The following is a 16,824-nucleotide window of genomic DNA, read 5'->3' on the forward strand; positions in this document are numbered from 1 at the left end:
TCAAAGACGCAAGCACAGCCCCAGGCCATGCGCCCTGGGACCCACCTCCAGCCGCACCCTACAGGCCTAGGCCCCCACCCAGTGGACCCCTTCACACTGACTTGACTACATCAACTCAGCATTAATGCACAAAGTCTTAACCATGCAAAGGAGCACAGAGAGGCCTAGGCACAAGGACATGCTTCTTACCATCAGTGCTAGAGATCCAGCTCTTGGGACTTGGAATCATATCTGTCCTGGCCCTTTCTATATCTGAGCTAACTCCTTAGAGCCTGGCACATAGGAGTTGTCTGATAAATGGTGTTTTCCTGAAAAAATGAATAAATGAGGTTGGGAGTGAACTCACGCTTTAGGACATGGCTTAGCACCCTGACTCTACAATTTGCTTTGTGATTGTTTCCCCCCTTTTTGTGTGAGTAGTCTGGGGATTGGCCTCCGGGGTGCTCTACCACTGAGCTACACCCCCAGTTCTTTTTTGATTTTGAGAAAAGTTTTCGCTAAGTTGCGGAGGGTCTTGCTAAGTTGCTGAGGCTGGCCTCAAACCTGTGATCCTCCTCTCTTAACCTCCCAAGTACTGGGATTACAGGTGTATTCCACCCAGCCGGGCTTGCTTGATAATCTTAGACGTGTTTTGTGTGCTTAGCCTTCTGATTTGTGAGAGGCACCAGGTGGCACCCAGCCTGGGGGTTGGTAGGTACTCAGCTCCGTGCTGGTGGCCAGCACACTGGCCTTGGGTGTGGCTTCTCTCGTCTTATCACAAGCCAGGGAGCACACGGGGTAGGGATACCTTTGCCTAACAATGGCATCCAGTTAGGACCACGGGCCCAAGGATGCTATGATCAATTCTGAGGGAGTCTGGGGCAGAGGAAGAAACGTCCTGGCTGGTGGTCACCTGGGAAAAACCACAACTTCTGCAGCCCAACACCAGTCCCACCACTTTCTAGCTGTTTGCCTGAGGCTCCGACCTCACAAGTTGACCCCTTGGTCAACATTCTAACTGCTATAATCCAAAGCGACCGACCACACAACTTAGAGGAAGGAAGATGTATTTGCTTTCACTTTTTTTTTGTTTTTTTTGAGGTTTTGGATTCTTTCCGGGTGAAGCCGTGATGGGCATGGCGGGTGGAGGAGAGAAAGGGAGAATACCCAGATCTGCTCTCACAACATGGAGGCCAAAAATAAGAGAAAACAGGCCAGGGGACTCAGAGATACCAGCACAGTCCCCAAGGCCACACCCCAGGGACCCACCTTCTCCAGCAACACCCACAGGCCCAGGTGACCACCCAGTAAACCCACTACGAGGCATTCACACTGATAAGACTCCAACCCCATGGTTTGATTACGTCAACTCTGAAGATTAGTACAGGAGCTCTCCACTCTTCATGGGACATTCTCTAACTACAACCATTGCTGTGAGTGTCTAGGAGAGGGTGTCTGCAGGTTCCTGCACAATGGTTCCCTCTTCCTCTCTACCCCCTTGGCCTAATGTCTGAGAAGCAGCAAGAACACACATAGAATCCCAGTGCCCACCTAGAACTAAGGGTGCTGGAGCACTGTTGGAAATAGAGGAGGGGGCTTTAACATGCACAGCGCAGAGAGGAGTATGGGAAAGGGACAGAGAAGGGGGCTTGGAGCCAGCGGATCTGCTTCCAGTGATGAGCGGCTCCAGCACCTATCACAGGTGGGCCCTCCTCTGTCTCCTGCCTTTTCTGAGCCTCGGCTTCCTGTCTATAAACTGAACGTACGGGTGTCAAGTGTTGGGCACAGTCCTCGCAGTGGGTAGAACCTGGTGCTTGTCCTCATCATGGTTCTTATCCCTCCTGTTCTTGTTTACAACTTACAGCATGAGAATTCAAGATCTGCCAGTCAGTGGACGAGGCTGCCGGGCTCGTGGGATGGCTCACGGCAGGAACAGAAAAGGATGTTGAGACAGATCCACCAACAAGGACCAAAGGCACCTGTGGACAAGGACGGGCGGCGAGTCTGGGATGGGGGTGAAGGCTGACCGGAGACCCACCGCTCACAGGGCTGCCGCTGCCCCACTGGGTCTAGATAGGCAGACCGACTCTAGGCCTGTGTCACTGGGCAGAGCACTGACCAGCCACACGAGGCCTCCAGGACCCAAGTGGCCAGTATGAACGAGGAGCTGAGGCCGAAACTTATTTAATGATCATCAGTCTCAGGTAAGTTAAGGCCTGGTGCTTGACTCACTTATTGGAAAGCTTTGAAATGTTTGAAATAACTTGGGCATGTGAATCTACTTTTCTCCGATTGAATTTTGCATTTTGGATTAAGGTAAGCCGTGAGCATAAAATACATACTGTATCTCAAAGCATTAGTCCTTTCTCCATTAAAATATGTATCTTTTTAATGTTTATAGTGCATTGAAATGGTATGCCTTTGATACCTTGGGTTGAATAGATATATAAAAATTTTACTTGTTTCTCTACATGCAAATGTGGGCCCTGGAAATTGGTTTGCATAGATTTCCTTTGGATGGCTCTACTCTGGAGGGCTGATCTCATCTTTCTTACTGTTATTTACTGTTTGAGCCAATTTGGTGGACAAAAATGGTCTCTGATTCACTTTAATTCTCTTTCCTGTGATTTTTCAATAAGGTCAGACATTGTCTCGGGCTTTCTGACTTAAGTTCTGGGAACGATTTACATCTTTCTATTAGAAAACGTGTGTGTGTTCTCGTTGGTTCTTTCTATATTAATGTGGAACTTTTTAAGCTTGTCTGCCTTTTGAGTTTTTGTCTGTTATTTGAGATAAAGAAGCTTAAAGTTTTTATGTGATATTCCAATAATTTGCCATGTTTGACAACCACATTATTTGCTTGGTTTATGGTTTTTTTCCCCATCATTTCATCTGGGCTTTGCTTGAGAATGTAGTATGACTGTCTAACAAATAAGACACATTTTGAAAGAAGCAGTTTTATTTTAAGTGAGTTTGTAATTACTCAATATATGCCTACCTTTTCCTAGTCTCTAAAAGACTAGAAAATTAAGCTGGGCATGGTGGTGCAAGCCTAGAATCTCAGTACTTCGGAGGCTGAGACAGGAGGATCTCAGGTTCAACACCAGCCTCAGCAACTTAACAAAGCCCACTGCAACTTAGCAAGGCCCTGTTTCAAAATAAAAAATAAGGTAGCTTGGAGGTAGAATGCTCCTCCTGGGTTCAATCTCTGGTACCAAAAAGACAAAGAAAAAAATACTGTGAAACAAAAGTCTTCTATGACCATATCTACGATCCCAGGGCTCTGGCCCGTTCCCTTCTCTTTGGTGACCTTTATGTGATTTAGTGCGTGTCTTCTTATATGTTGGTATCTATGCTTTTAGAGACTACTGCTTTGTTTTGGTAAAAGAAAGCGGTCCAATGATTTACACACCATTCTGAAACTTGCTTTTTTTTTGCCACTGACATCTCAGCTGTGCCAATGTACTTATACAAATGTTTTTTCTAGCCGCTGCTCAGTGTATTATGGGATAGATACACCACCATCTCGCCATCACGCCCAGGGTTGGGGTGGGCTTTGGGCTGTCTTCTGGCTTTTCTGACGGGCACCATGCCTCACTGAGCGCCCTGGTCGGGACTTTCATTGACAATAGTAAACACTTTTGGAGGGAGGAGATGCTGACAGGTGGGCTGCCCCACCCTCCGCATATGAAATGGTCACGGCCATCTCCCACAAGTGACGTACAAAGCCGCGCGCTCTACTTCATGTGTGGGGCCTTAGATCACAGCGGGCTTCTGTTAGCCTACCGTCCGCGGCCATCTGGACATCCTCTCCCACAAATTGCCTCTCTACCACCACCGCCCGCTTTCCTCTTGACCTTTTCTTTGTACATTTTAAACCAATGGCAAAAGAGGCTTTTCTCTGCTGAAATATATAAGCCCGGTACGTTTCAGACATCTTCTGGAATGTCGCTTGTCTTTCTAGTTTTATTCCCATTATATTTTGTCATGTATCATCTTAAGATTTCAGGATGGTCAAACTTACTAGTATTTTCAGTTGGAGCGTAAAGAAATCTTATTTGTAAAGTCACCTAATACAGTCATAAATACTCAGTCCTATTTTTTTACATTTTAATAATCTTGCTTAAAATTTGTGTGGTAACGACAGGGTTCCGACTCTCCTCCTAAGTGCACAGCCAATTGTCTATCGGCCATTTGTGGAAGAATCTTCATTTCTGTGCTCGTGTGGAATGCCTCTAACATATTAAATCTGTGCCTCTCCCTGGGTTTGCAGTCTCTTTTGCATGATTCACTGGCGTATTTTACTCCAGTACCACATGGCTATGCCATATGTTTTCGATATCTGATTGGACACGTAGCACTCTGCTCTTTCTCCCTCTCTCCCTCCCTCCATTTTGTTCTGGGGATGGAACCAACAGGGGCATTCTATCTGCAAGCTACGCCCCCATCCTCTTTTATTCTGAAATAGGGTCCCGCTAAGTTGCCGAGGGTCTTACCGAGTTGCTGCGGCTGGCCTGGAACCTGCGATCCTCCTGTCCCGACCTCCCAAGTACTGGGGTTACAGGCACGCACCACTGTGCCCAGCTATTTATTTTTCCTACAACTGTCATGGTTCTTCTTGTGAATTTCAGAGTAAGAATGTTTAATTTGATGAAGAATCTTATTGGGACTTTGACTAGGATACATTAAACTTATAACTCGAATCGGCAGTTTTATAAGTTTATATCCTTTTTTGTTACAGAAAAAAAATTTATAGTTTATTTCTCTATAAAGAACTTTGTGTAAATTTTTTCTTTGTTTTGGTGAAATTTGTGTGTGGCGGGGGGGTACTGGGAAATGAACCCAGGAGCATTCTACCTCTGAGATATACCCCCAGACTCTTTTAATTTAATTTTGTTTTGAAACAGAATCTTGCTAGGTTGCCGAGGGCCTTGCTCTGTGGCTGAGGCTGGCCTCAAACCTGTGATCCTCCTGTCTTAGCCTCCCAAGTACTGAAAACTAGCATGTATACCCAATAAGAAAAGCAGGCATGTGTGGCTGCCCTTTGACCATGAGCACCACCCTTCAGCCCCATACAGTGACCCTGGAAGGCTTCTCGTGGACCAGGAGGTGGTGGAGGTTGGGAAGGACATGAGCAAGGTTCCCGCCCTGGTCCAAGTCTCTGACCTGAAGTTCAAAGAGCAGAGACACCCAGGCGTGTGCTGGGCTCCTAGGTCATTAGTATCTACTAAGCAGCCATCTTTTCTTCCTAGGGACAAGGCCAAGGTCTCTTCCTTTCCTTTTTCTTTCCACTTCTCTGCTTCATTTTTTCAACTAATTTGCAACTTGGATTATAAGTTTCAAGGCCAAGAGACTAGCCTCAAGCATCGTGTGGTCCAGTGCTTTGGGGGGTAGGGGCTTCTATGGAGATAAGGGGGGATCAGAGCAGGGGGCTTCCTGGGTCCTTTACCTCCATTCCAACCACCTCCCTTGCCAGTTTTATACGTTGAGCTTTTTGCTGTGCAGATCTAAAGCCAGCCCGGAAGATCTCGGTGAGCCGGGCGTGGTAGTGCACGCCTGTAATCCCAGTACTTGGGAGGCTGAGGCAGGAGAATACAGGTTTGAGGCCAGCCTCAGCTACCTAGTGAGGCCCTCAGCAACTTAGTAAAACCCTGTTTCAAAATTAAAAAATGAAATAGGGCTGAGAATGTGGCTCAGAGGCAGAATGCCCCTGGGTTCAGTCCCCAGTCTCAGTCTCTCTCTCCTCTCCCCTCTCTCTCCCCTCCCCCCTCCTCTCTCAGATTAATTTAGGCCTCACAAAGTCCCCGCCAAGGTGTTCCCAAACCGCCAAGTCTCTGCAGCAGCACCAGGACCCCGTCTGATCTGCTTTCGTCCGGCTCCTCTCTGGGCCGGGAGCGCCGCGCTCCACGTTCCCAGTCCCGGCTGCAGAGGCTTCGCCACCCGCTCGGCTTTTCCAAGGCTGAGTGTTGTGTCCTAGACTCATTCTGGGGACCCACCCAGCGCGCGCAGGCCCTGGCGGTGAGAGAGGACACGTTAGAGGTGACCTTCCTCACGCTTCATCGCAGAACTGTACTTTCTTACCACCCCTCCCTCCTTCCCCACTTTCTATAGGAGGAAGAAAAAAAAACCCCACTAGCCTCCTTCCCTGAGGCTGCCACCCCCAGGCTGCCCTCAGCACCTTGCTACAGATGGACAAGGCCCGCCACCCCCTGCCGCGTGGATGAATGTGACCCCGGGACACAGCCTCGGGAGAGCGGCTGCGAGGCCTCGGGGTTTACCAAGTGTGGCCCTTCGGGATAAGTTTGGCAACCGCTGGTTTCCAGCACCAGTTTCTTCCAGAGCTGGGACTTGGGCTGCGCCCTCTTGCTAATCAGATCCAGAGAAGGTTCATTCAGCGGAGCAAGTGGGCCAATGAGCGCTGATGGCTACGGCCCCCGTAGGTTTGGTGTCTGTGTGGGTGGCGATAGCGCTGTCCTCTCTGGCCCCGCTCCCAGAAAGCTTCCAGTCCACCTGTGGGTACGGCCAGAGCGTGCGGGAGCCAGATGAGGGCTTAACCCCACTCTTGCATACTGACTAGCTTTGACCTTTTAATCTGCCCAGCCTCAGTTTCCATATCTGTCAAACAGACTCACACCCCTTCCCCCATACAGTGACTCTAAGGCTGAATGAGGCTGGACGTGGCAGCGCACGCTTGTAATCCCAGTACCTGAGAGGCAGAAACAGGAGGATCGCAGGTTCAAGGACAGCCTCGGTGATTCAGCGAGACCCTCACCGAAAAATAAAAGGGTCAGGGGTATTTCTCAGAAGTAGAACAACCCTGGGTTCAATCCCCAGCACCACAAAAAATAAAAATTGAAAATTAAGAACTAGCCGGGCATGGTAGCGGCTCACGCTGGTAATCTCCGCGCTTGGGAGGCTGAGACAGGAGGATCGCACAGGTTCGAAGCCAGCCTCAGCTACTTAGTGAGGCTCTCGGCAACTTAGTGAGACGCTGTTTCTAAATAAAATATAATATAGGTCTGGGAGTATATCCCAGAGGTAGGAAGCCTCTGGGTTCCACCCCCAGTACCACCAAACAAACAAACAAACAAACAAATAAATAAATAAAAAGGACTAAATGAGCCAGGCATGGTGGAGCACACTTGTAATCCCAGCATTTGGGAAACTGAGACAGGAGGATCGCAGTTTGAGGACAGCCTCAGCTACGTAGGCCCTTTGCAACTCAGTAAGACCCTGCTTCAAAATAAAGAATAAAAAATAGGGCTGGGGGTGTAGCTCGGAGGTAGAATGCCCTGGGGTTCCATCCCCAGTACTGAAAAAAGGACTAAATGAGTTTTTAAGGAGAACGCAGGTCACCCCTCGTCTCCTGTATTCCCAAATACCTCCAAAGTCATGTCCATCCTTAGAATGACCCGCCCTGAGCCCCTTGGCCGGGCTGGCTTCCCGGCTGAGTGTCATGCCTTCTCTCTGCCGTCCCCCGTGCTGGTCCCCATCTCACTACCCCCCACCATACCTCCGCCTGGTCTCAGTCCCGGCCCAGATGCCTGCCCCTCGGTCCCCGAGCTCAGCAACACAGCTGGTGATGCCGTTTGAGAATCCCGGAGCCACTTCCTAGGCGGGGACAGAGAAGTCCGTCTGCTTGCCAAGGGCCTTGCCAAGGGCATTGCCAAGGGCATTGCCAAGGGCATCCAGGCCCCTTCGGCTCAGACCCACAACTGCTGCCACTCCACAAAATTGGGGTCACCAATGCCATTGCCCTGTCCTGGTCCCCCCCCCCCCAAGCACCCAAGCAGATGGCCGGCATTTTCTCAGCCTCTCTGTCTCCCTCCTAATTAGCGTGCCTTCCTCCTCCCGGGCCCCTCTCACAGATGGCCAGTGATGACCCTGTTCCTGTCACACGAGCCTCGGGGTCAGGGAGGAGTTTGTGGCGGCTTTGAGGAGCACGGAGCAGCTTTGGGAGATGGCTCAGGGTAGAACACGGTGAAGGGATGTGCTGAGCACCCACAAGGCAGTGCAGGCCTCCTTTGTCCTTCCTCTCAGAGTCCAGGGGAATAGTGATCCCTCGAAGGCACCGAGTCTCCTCCTCCGCCAGGCCTGGTGCGGGCCCGTCGCCTCTGCTTGGAGCTGTGGTATCCTCCCGGGCCTGTCCTGGGCCTCCCACCTGCTCTGTTTTCATGGGCTCTTAGATACTGCACCCTCTCTCCTGGGTGTCCTGAGTCCCTCCTTCTTCCTATAAAGACACCAGTCATTGGATTTAGGCCTGGCAGAGACCCCTTTCTAATCGCGGTCACGTTCTGAGGGCCAGGGGCATGGCTTTTGGGGACTGTTGAAAACCCCAGAACACCTGAGAATCCCCCATAGAATCTCTGCCCCCAAGACTTCCTCCTCTCCTCCCATCAAAGCCCACCTGTCCTGTTCTGAAGTCTTTGGGGGGAAGGAGCCCTTTTGGTGTGATAGGAGGAAAGCAGGTGGGTGCGTTGGAGGGCTGTGGTCAGCTCCTGGAGGCCCGGGCGGTCACTTCTCCTGTGGGAGAGTGGGGGTTGGAACATACATTCTCTGTGGACATCATCTGAGTGAGGTTCTAGAACAAATTGAGCCATGGCAGGGAGTTGACCCAGTTCAATACGCTCTTCATATTTTTGTGTGTGGGACTAGGGAAGGAACCCAGGGGCATTCTACCTCCAGTCTACACCCCTAGCCCTATTGGATTTTTTATTTGGAACAGGTTTTGTTAAGTTGCTGAGAGCCTCACTAAGTTGTTGAGACTGGCTTTGAATCTGCGATCCGCCTGTCTTAGCCTCCCAAGTACTGGGATTACGGGTGTGCACCATTACAGCCGGCTTAAGTTATCCATCATCACCATCATCATCGCCATCACCATCATCACCATCACCATCATCACCACCACCATCATCATCACCATCACCATCATCACCACCATCATCATCATCATCATTATTATTTTTATTTTATTTTAAATATTTATTTATTTATTTATTTATTTATTTATTTATTTTGGTGGTACTGGGGTGGAACCCAGAGGCCTTCTACCTCCGGGCTATACTCCCAGACCCATTTTTTATATTTTATTTGGAAACAGGGTCTCACTTAAGTTGCTGAGAGCCTCACTAAGTAGCTGGGCATGTATCAACCTTGAGGATGTTTTTGAAGATCAACACTTCAGTCAATAACCCATGAGTAGGCAGGCTACGCCTCCTAACGTGGGTGGGCCCTATCTGATCAGTTGAAGGCCTGAGTAGAGCAGAAAGACCAGCCTCCCTTGACAGAAGGATTTCTCCAGGTATCACACCATAGCCAGCCCTCAGCCAAAGGCAAACTGACTGTCCAAACAGGGCTCTCCTTTGAAGTGGGAGAGGCTTGCTCACCACAGGCAAGTGCTGGGGATAAGAGGCAGCGGTTATTTGAGTGTGGGAGGTAGAGTTCTGATTGCTTTTCTGACCTTAATCCCAGAAGTCCTGGTTCTTGAGCCAGGTGCACACAGCTCCAGGAGGCTCCTCAGGGGCAGAGGGAGATAAATCCTGGCCTCTGTCTACGTGCATGAGCATAAGGCTGCGCCTGTCGGGGGCAAGGAGCATGCCTGAGTTCGATCCCCAGTGTATCTATGGATGAGGCTGTAGCTGGGAGGTAGAACGCTCCTGAGTTCAGTCCCCAGGAACACGCCCACATCCACAAAGGATACCTTTAGATGTGCAGTCTGGGTTTTAATGCAGTCATTTGGAACATTTTAAAACTTTATTAATTTATTTTCTTTGGTGGTACTGGGGATGGAACCCTTCTACCTCCAGGCTACACTCCCAGACCCATTTTATATTTTATTTGGAAACAGGGTCTCACTAGGTTGCTGAGAGCCTCACTAGGTAGCTGAGGCTGGCTTCAAACCTGCGCGATCCTCCTGTCTGCCTCCCAAGCGCGGGGATTACAGGCGTGCGATTACAAGCGTGCGCCACCACGCCCAGCCATTTTAAAACTTTTGACTTCCTGTGACGCATCTAAGATGCTCTGGCCTCTTCCCACGCTGCTTAGATGTGGTCCTATGTTTTCTAGAAGCAGTAGTTTCTGCAGTTACCTAGTATCTTTGGTACATCTCCTTCCGTTTTGGGTTTGGAATGAGGAGTGAGTCAAAGTTCCCTTTTTTTTTTTTTTTTTTTTTACTAACACAAATCAGTTTCTCCAAACCATTTGTTAAAAAGATCTGCCTTTCCCTGATTATGTTTTGGTTTTTTTTGGATACCTTTTTATGTTTGTGTGTGTTACTGGGGATGGAACCCAGGTGAATTCTACCTCCAAGCTACACCCCCAGCTCTATTTTTTATTCTTTATTTTTTGAAACAGGGTCTCACTGAGTTGCAGAGAGCCTAAGTGGTAGTTGAGGCTGTCCGTGAACTTCAGCGATCCTCCGGTCTCAGCCTCCCAATTGCTGAGATACAAATGTCTGCCACCACACCCGGCTTGGATACCTTTTTTGAAAATTAATTTTAGTTTTTGAAGTGTGGGTCCGTCCAATGCTCTCTATCCTATTCCATTGACATGATTATCTATGTGAAAATCACATTACTTTTCCAAAATTATTTTGGGTTTTTTCATTTTCAAATAAACCTTTTTATTCAGCTTACCAATTCCTTAAAAAAGAAAAAACCACTGACATGGATGGATTTTGCATTCAACCCCCAGGTGAATTTGGAAAGAATTGTCTCTGTGATAACTCTTCCGATGGGCGAGCCTGATGGATCTTTTAGTTTATTTACTTAGGTGGCTTTCTCTCAGCAATGTTTTCTAGTTTTCAATGCAGAGGTTTTTTTTAACTTTACTTTTGCTGTGTTTTTTTACAGTTAATAAAAAATTAATGATGGTAAAAGATGTAACACACTTCATCACAATTATCCTTATGCGCGCAGGTCATCGGTATTAAAGACATTCATCACGCCGTGCGGCCGTCGCCGCCGTCCCCCTGGGGAGCGCTTCATCTTGTAAAAGTGAAACTCTGTGCTCCTAAACAGTAAATTCCCCAGGCCCCGGAAGCCGCCCTTGACCTTTCTCTCTTCTTGATTTTGACTGCGCCGGGTCCCGCGTATAAGTGGGATTCACTAGTAGTTTTCCTTTCACTTCTCGTATTTCCCTTCGCCTAATGTCAAGGTGTAGCCATGTTGTAGCATGTGTCTGGTTTTCCTTTACTCTCCTTGTCCTCCCCCTCCTCCTCCTTCTCCTCCTCCTCCTTGTCCTCCCCCTCCTCCTCTTCCTCCTCCTCCCCCTCCTCCCCATGCTCCCCCTCCCTTCCTTCCTTTTATTCTTATACTAGGGATTGAGCCTAGGGGCATTCTAACTCCAAGCTACACCCTCAGCCTTTTAAAATCATTGTAACTTGTGTGTGTGTGTGTGTGTGTGTGTGTGTGTGTGTGTGTGTGTGTGTGAGACTGGGGATTGAACCCAGGGGCATTCTACCTCCGAGCTACAGTCCTAGTTTTTATATTTTATTTCGAAATGGGGTCTTGCTAAATTGCGGAGGGCATCACTAAGCTGAGGCTAGCCACAATCCTGCGACCCTCGTGTCTCAGCCTCCCAAGTACTGGGATGACAAGAGTGAGCCACCACGTCGGCTTATTATTTGTTTTGAAGCAGGGTTTCCCTAGCTTTCTGAGAGTCTTCCTAGGTGGCTGAGGCTGTCCTTGAACTTGTGATCCTCCCGTCTCAGCCTCCCAAGTGCTAGGATTACAGGCATGCACCACCATGCACAGCAGTTTTCTTCCTTTTTAAGGCCAAAAAATACATTTTGCTTAGCCATCCACTTGTTGAGCATATAAATATTTTCCATACCCTGCTTTCAATTCATTTGGATATATATGCCCAGAGCTAGAACTAATTAATCATGTGGCAATTCTAGGTTTATTTCCTTTACATATTTTTTGGTTCTGGGGATTGAATCTAGGGAGCATTCTGCCTCTGAACCGCACCACCAGCTCTATTTTATTTTTATTTTTTGTGGTACTGGGGATGGGACCCAGGGACTTTTTACCTCCAAGCTACAACCCCGGCTCTATGTTTATTCTTTATTTTGAAGCAGGGTCTCACTGAGTTGTGGAGGGCTTCACTAAGTAGCTGAGGCTGTCTGTGAACCGCGATCCTCCAGTCTCTGCCTCCCAGATGCTGGGATTCCAAGCGTGCCCCACCATGCCCAGCTTCTATTTTATTTTGAAACAGGACCTTGCTAAGATGTTGAGGCTTGTCTTGAACTTGGCATCCTCCTGTCTCAGCCTCCCAAGGATTAGGACTACAGGGTGCACCACCTCGCCTGGCTCTATTTTTTTAATTATTTGAGAACCTGCCATATCCTCTTCCCAGCAGCGATCCCATTTGGTATTCCCACCAACCATGCACAAGGCTGGTAGTTACCCAGATCATCAATGAAGTCCATATACTTATTTTAATATACTTTTACTAGTGCACTGCAGTTGGACATCATAATGAGCTGAGAGTGACAGGTGGTGCACGCACACAGACTTGTGCTGCCTTCCGTATCCCACCCGCTCTCTCCCTCTCGGTACATGTTAGATCTCTATTGACGATTTCATATCTATCCATGGCGCCATTGGGGCTGTGCAGGAGGCTTCCGATATCCCATCATTGCCGAATATTTTTTCTTTTTTGCCATAAAGTATATTTTTATTGGTGCATTGTAATCATACATCTTGAAGGGGACAAGATGTCGGAGGCAGCGCACAGGGCGCCCACTCAGCCCCTCCCCAGTTCCCTCCGCCTCCCCCGCTCAGGTCTGGCCTGGCGCTTGACCCCGAGGTGTCTGGATACATGCCAGCCGTCCTGATGGATGTGATCATCTCGTGCTCTTTGATTTCCGTGTGCTTATTTGTCCACCTGGAGAGCCTCTTTGGAGACGTGGCTCTTCGAGCCCTTTGCCCGTTTTTGAATCAGGCTATTTGTTTTGTTGTTTGAGCTCCAGGCATTCTCCGTGTGTTCTGAATATTCATTCCTTATCAGATATGACTCGCAAATATTTTTTCTGGTTCCGGGCTTGCTGTTTTGATCCGTTGGCGTGTGTAAATGCACGCTGTTCTTTAATTTTCATGAGGTCCTGTCTGGTTTTTCTTTGGCTTCCTGAGCCTTGATGCTCCATCCGAGACATCACTGCCAAGTCCTACGGCAGGAAGCTCCTGCCTGCGCTCTCCCTAAGGACTTACCTTGAGGTCCTGGGCCCGTTTGGGGTTAATTCAGGTGATGACGCTTAACTCCACGCTTTTGCGTGTGGATATCCAGCTTCCGCCCTTCTGATGACAGTCGTCTTGGCACCCGTGGTGACACTCCTGACTATGGGTGTGACGATTTCTGGGCTCGCTCTCCTAGTCCGCTAGCCTGCATGCTTGTCTTCGCATGAGGACTGCTCATGAAAGTCAAGTTATCTTCGCTTCATCCCAACTGCTATGTTTGTGGATGCTGTAAGATATTCTTAAAATTTGATTTTCCAACGATTCATTGTTGGTCTGATAGAACGAGGTTAACTCAGCCAGGCGTGGAGGCACAGGCCTGGAGCTGAGACCGGAGGATCACAGGTTCAAGGCCAGCCTCTGTGATTTAGCAAGACCCTGTTTCAAAATAAAAAATAAAAAGGTCTTGGGATGTAGCTCAGAGGTACAATGCCTCTGTGTTCAATCCCCAATGCCACAACAAATAAATAAATAAATAAATACACAAATAAGTAAAAATAAAAAATAAATAGGTTGACACTGGTCCACTGACTCATATTCTGCAGCATTGCTAACCTGACTTATTTGTTAAATGGGTCCTTTTTAGTAGATTCCTTAAGGTTTTCTAGGTATACAATTATGTAAATTACAAATAAGATAGTTTTAGCTTTTCTCTATTTTTTTGTGCTGGGAATTAAAACTCATGGCACTCTACCTCCAAGCTGTACACCTAGCTCTTATTTATTTATTTATTTATTTAATTTGAACCAGAGCCTCACTAAGTTATTGAGGCTGGCATTGAACCTCTGATCCTCCCATCTCAGCCTCCAAATTACAAGTATGCACCACCATACTTGGCTTCCTCCTTTCTAATTGGTAAGCCTTGAATCTTTCTCCTCCAGTAGAACATTATATAGAAGTAGTTGGAATAGTCTTCCCTTGCTCTCAGTCTTAGGGGAAGCTTATTGTTCACAATTAAACGTGATGGTGCTTGTAGGATTTTTGTGAATACACTTCTTCAAATTTTCTAGGAGTTTTTTTTTTATCATACGTGATGCTAATATTTTCCCAAAGTGTGTGTGTGTGTGTGTGTGTGTGTGTGTGTGTGTGTGTGTGTCCATCTGGATAATTTCATGGCTTCACACTTTATTTTCTCACCACGGTGAATTGAGTTTTTCAGGTGTTAAATCAGTCTTACATGCCTGCCACAGATTTCACACGGTAGCTTGATTTGCCTTGTGAATATTTTAGAGATGTTTACATAACATATTCATGAGAGACACTGCTTTCTACTTGTTTTCTTCGAACACCTTTGCTTGTGGTTGCCTGAGAGTTATGCTGGCTTCAAAAAATGAGTTGGGAAGAATTCTCCCCTTTCTGTGAATAAGTTTATATATCATTTATATTGTTTAGTCCTTCGATGTTTGATAAAATGCACCAGTGAAGCCCTGTGGGGCTGCATCTCTTTACAGGGTGCATTTTAATTATAGATTCAATTATTTTAATAGATATAGGTCTGGGATATAGCTCAGCAGTGAACCACGTGCAGAGCATTTGCCAGAACCTGGGTCTGATCCCAAGCACGAAGGAGGGGGAAGGAGGGGAAGAAGAAGAAGGAGGAGGAGGAGGAGGAGGAGGAGGAGGAGGAGAAGGAGGAGGAGGAGAAGGAGGAGAAGAAGAAGGAGGAGGAGGAGGAGAAGAGGAGGAGGAAGAGGAGGAGGAAGAGGAGGAGGAAGAGGAGGAGGAGGAGGAGGAGGAGGAGAAGAAGAAGAAGGAGGAGGAGGAGGAGGAGGAAGAGGAGGAGGAAGAGGAGGAGGAGGAGGAGAAGGAGGAGGAGGAGGAGGAGAAGAAGAAGAAGGAGGAGAAGAAGGAGGAGGAGGAGGAGGAGGAGGAGAAGGAGGAGGAGGAGGAGGAGGAGGAGGAGGAGGAGAAGGAGGAGGAGGAGGAGGAGGAGGAGAAGGAGGAGAAGAAGAAGAAGGAGGAGGAGGAGGAGGAGGAGGAGGAGGAGAAGGAGGAGAAGGAGGAGGAGGAGGAGGAGGAGGAGGAGGAGGAGAAGGAGGAGAAGAAGAAGAAGGAGGAGGAGGAGGAGGAGGAGGAGGAGGAGAAGGAGGAGAAGAAGAAGGAGGAGGAGGAGGAGAAGAGGAGGAGGAAGAGGAGGAGGAAGAGGAGGAGGAAGAGGAGGAGGAGGAGGAGGAGGAGGAGAAGAAGAAGAAGGAGGAGGAGGAGGAGGAGGAAGAGGAGGAGGAAGAGGAGGAGGAGGAGGAGAAGGAGGAGGAGGAGGAGGAGAAGAAGAAGAAGGAGGAGAAGAAGGAGGAGGAGGAGGAGGAGGAGAAGGAGGAGAAGGAGGAGGAGGAGGAGGAGGAGGAGGAGGAGGAGGAGGAGGAGAAGGAGGAGGAGGAGGAGGAGGAGAAGGAGGAGAAGAAGAAGAAGGAGGAGGAGGAGGAGGAGGAGGAGGAGGAGAAGGAGGAGAGGAGGAGGAGGAGGAGGAGGAAGAGGAGGAGGAGGAGGAGGAGGAGAAGGAGGAGAAGGAGGAGGAGGAGGAGAAGGAGAAGAAGAAGAAGAAGACGACGATGACGACGACGACGACGACGTCGTTGTCGTCCTATTTCTTCCTGGCCAGGATTAGTCATTTGTATCATTCAAGAAATTTCTTGTTTTCATTTTTCTTTTTCACCTAAGTTACCCAAATCATAGAGATTTCATTCCTGGTGTTGATAACTTGTTTTCTTCCATTTATGCTTAACTGGTTTTGCTAGTGATATATGAAATGTATTAATCTTTTCAAAGATTGAACTTTGTTCTCGTTTTTCTCTTATATATACTTGATTTATTTTATATATAGAGATATATATTTGATTGATTTCCATTCTTTGTTTCCTTCCTTCTGCCAGATTTGGGTCTAATGTCCTCTTCTTTTTCTAAGTTCTTAAAGGTGAAGGCCTCCATCACTGATTTTTAGATCTCTCTCCTTTTGGAAGCATGGCCCAGGTCCCCTTCCTCCCTCCCTTCCTTCCACATGGTACTATGGATCAAACTCAGGGGCATTCTACCTCAGAGCTACACCCCTGCCCCTTTTTATTTTTTTTGGTTTTGAAACAAGTTCTCCTAGGTTGCTGAGAGTCTTGTTACATTGCTGAGGCTGGCCTCGAACCTGCGATCCTTCTGTCTCAGCCTCCCAAATACTGGGATTACAAGCATGGCACGATGCCTGGCTTCCTCCTGGCACTCCATGTGCAGTGGGCTAGAATGTGGCTATTGTCCTGTGGCCACCCACTCTTCTGTCTTCCCTCCTCTCTCTGTTGTGTTGTTGTTGTTGTTGTTGTTGTTGTTGTTGTTGTTGTTTTGTGGAACTTGGGGTGGAACCCAGGGGCTTTTCTACCTCCAGGCTATACCCCCAGACCTATTTTATATTTTATTTGGAAACAGGGTCTCACTAAGTTGCTGAGAGCCTCACTAAGTAGCTGAGGCTGGCCTCAAACCTGTGTGATCCTCCTGTCTCAGCCTTCCAAGCACGGGGATTACAAGCGTGCGCCACCACGCCCCGCTCTCTCTCTGTTTTAGAGTAGATCATTTCTTTTGCTCTGATTTCAAATACATTCTTTTTCTTCCTTCCTTTCTTTCCTTTTTCTTT

This window comes from Muscardinus avellanarius (assembly GCF_963383645.1).
Source record: "Muscardinus avellanarius genome assembly, chromosome: 10".
NCBI lineage: Eukaryota > Metazoa > Chordata > Mammalia > Rodentia > Gliridae > Muscardinus > Muscardinus avellanarius.